This window comes from Cynara cardunculus, unplaced genomic scaffold (genome assembly GCF_001531365.2).
Source record: "Cynara cardunculus var. scolymus isolate 2C unplaced genomic scaffold, CcrdV1 Un_Scaffold_2871, whole genome shotgun sequence".
Taxonomy (NCBI): Eukaryota; Viridiplantae; Streptophyta; class Magnoliopsida; order Asterales; family Asteraceae; genus Cynara; species Cynara cardunculus.
This window is the reverse complement of record NW_020201251.1, coordinates 23,693-26,737: the sequence shown is the minus strand read 5'-3', so window position 1 is coordinate 26,737 and position 3,045 is coordinate 23,693.

The following is a 3,045-nucleotide window of genomic DNA, read 5'->3' as shown; positions in this document are numbered from 1 at the left end:
AGTTCCAACAAAATAAATAATTATTATCTTTATAAAAAAAATTATATTATTAAATCAAATATAAATTACTTGGTTATTGTACATAAATTAAATTATAAAAAAATTGATTTAAAAAATTACACAAAGAAATAAGGAATTTCAAATAGTTAATTTGATACTAATATCGATATATTTTTGTCAAATTTTTTATGATATCTTCAAACATATATTTTATTCAAAAATAAAAACATCATCGCTTTCTAAAAATCACATAAAGTCATATTATAACATCGACCGAGATAAAGAATAAAATGAAATATTAAAATCACGATGTATCTCGTTGCATTGCGCAAGTACGCTTCTTATATATATATATATATTTATATATATATATATATATAAAGTTGTAAAATTAAATAAAATGAGTAATAACAATAACAGGGGTGTGGATAACATATGCATTGTTTGTCTGATTGATGATGTAGTTTATTTCTTTTTAAAAAGAGGATGACGCGTCTTGGATTTTTATTAAAAAAAAATAATAAGTGTACGTTTAAATCACACGGTAACTAATTATATGTACAAAAAATATGGTAAATAGAAACTTAGTCTATAAATAATATGATAAGATATTAACTGATTATTAATACATATAAATTACTATAAATAATAATTCATTGTTCAAAGACGAATGATGTTTATAAATAACAAAAATAAATACTCCGTTCGTCTCAAAATAAGTGTCCATATTTCTATTTTAGTTTGTTCCAAAGTAACTGTTCACTTTCAAAAAGTATTGTCTACTTTTCAACTCTAGTTTTAATTATGAGATAGAAAATTTATTAATCTCTCAATTATGAATGATAAAATTGTCATTTAGTTAATGACAAATTGCATGAAAAAAGTAATATACTTTAACTTGGTTTCTATTTTGGATAACATATTTTAAAAACTTTTATTTTGGTACATAAGATGTAAAGTTTTGAACATTCAAGTACTTGGATAACCGGTTAAAACATTAATCAGTTATCATGTTGATGTGCCGAGTGATGTGGTATCTGGTTAATGCTTCAACAAATAATATTGAGTTGATACCACATCAGCATGGTAACTGTTTAATGCTTCAACTGGTTACCCGGGTACTTAAATGTTTAAAACTTTACATCTTAGATACCAAAATGGAAGTTTTGAAAGTACCTTACCAAATAGAAATCAAGTTAAAATACATTAATTTTTCATGCAATTTGCGCTTTAATTAATTAAAGAGTGTAATGATTACACATTTATAAAATTGTGGATATATTTTTGAACTTAAACATGCATTAATACAAATTTCAAAGTACAAATCAATAAATAAATGTTTTTTAAATACTAATCAATAAATACTATTTACTATCATTAATATTCTAATTATTATATTGATATATATATATATATATATATATATATTACATCGAGAGAGAGGTTGCATTTGTAAGTTTGAAGTCAATGTAAATTAATAAATATTTCAATTAATATTATTTATCGTCACTAAATTTTAAATTATTGAGAGAGAAAGGAAAAGATTGATATAATGCAAAATTAAAAGTAAAATAAATTGATTTATATATATGAATGATTGTAATAGCTTTTCTAGATTCATATATTAAAAAGTTTATATATATATATATATATGTGTGTGTGTGTGTGTTTTAATTTTAGGGGGGATGATAATCAAATGAGAACTACAAAAATTTTATAAATTTGTAAGAATTGATATAAAAAATAATTTTTTGCATTTAAGATATTATTTTACATATTTTTGTTCACTTTATGAAAAAATTAAATGTGAAGCAAGCTTTTTACAAAGATCCTTGTATAACGAATTCAATACGCTGAGGAGGGATGGATACTTCTAGCACGACCTAAGTTTCTTGGAAAGTCACCCGCGTCTTGGAGTGAGGGCCGAGACCAAGTGTTGATCCTCTCTCTCAGTGATTTGATGATAATTCTTTTTAATATATCGATGTAATTTTGTTTCTGTATTTTCAGTTCCAGCGATCATACACTGAGTATGTTCAGTGATCGCTGAGGAACTTGCTTTGTAAATCTCAGAGAAAACAATACTTCAAGAAGACAACACTCACACCAAAGAACCTTCAGCAAACGTCGAAGACTGAAACTAAAGATTAGAAACTGGCGAGTACATGATCTGAAGCGGTATTCAGTGATTACGAACCTWTCTACATATGTGTGAAGACTGCTCTAGCTTCAGTGAATGATGATGAGACCTTCAGGTCATTCCAGCATTCAGCGATCAAAAGAAGCTTGTTTAGCACGACAGTTGTTGTCTTGTCCTTATGCACACAAAGGACAAACCCATACCCTTACTAAAGTTAGTACGGTACGGAGCCGATTAGTCGACTCTTTGTCCACCAACTTTAGGTAAGGATGTCTGCTTAGGAATAGTGATTTTTGTACTATTTACGGTTGCAAAGGACAAGCCTTCCATTTAAGGCTTGACACACACTCTAAACACTACCTTATTGCGTTAAATGAACATTTTAATGCACTGGTATAAATAGAAGTGTTTCTTCTCCATGCAGAGTGCGCGTATCACTCTCTAAATCTATTCTTACTTCAAGCCTCTCCTTGCTTAAGTAAAAGATCTTTCTTCTAGCATTATCTTTTCTTGTATTTGCTAAAGCTTTGTGTGTAACCAAAGGTTGTTTAAATAGGTTTTCTTTACCTTATCTTTCTGCAAACAATCTTGTAAAATCTGTATTGATCTTCTCTATCAATATATATTTTAAATTTGAAAACTTTGTGTTTGTATTCAACCCCCCCTTCTACAAACTGTTTCTTATCTTGTAGACCCTTTCGGGACCAACAAGTGGTATCAAAGCAGTGTTTTCTCTCTTTCCTTGTGTATTGTTATTTTGCTGTATTAATTTATATCTTCTTAGATAACAAACTGCTTTCAAATGGCTTTACAAATTACAAACACACACAAAAGATAAAGGCTCTCTTGGCAAACCTCCCCGGTTTGTCCGTGACAACTTTTGTCTCTGGAAGAACCGGATGTCC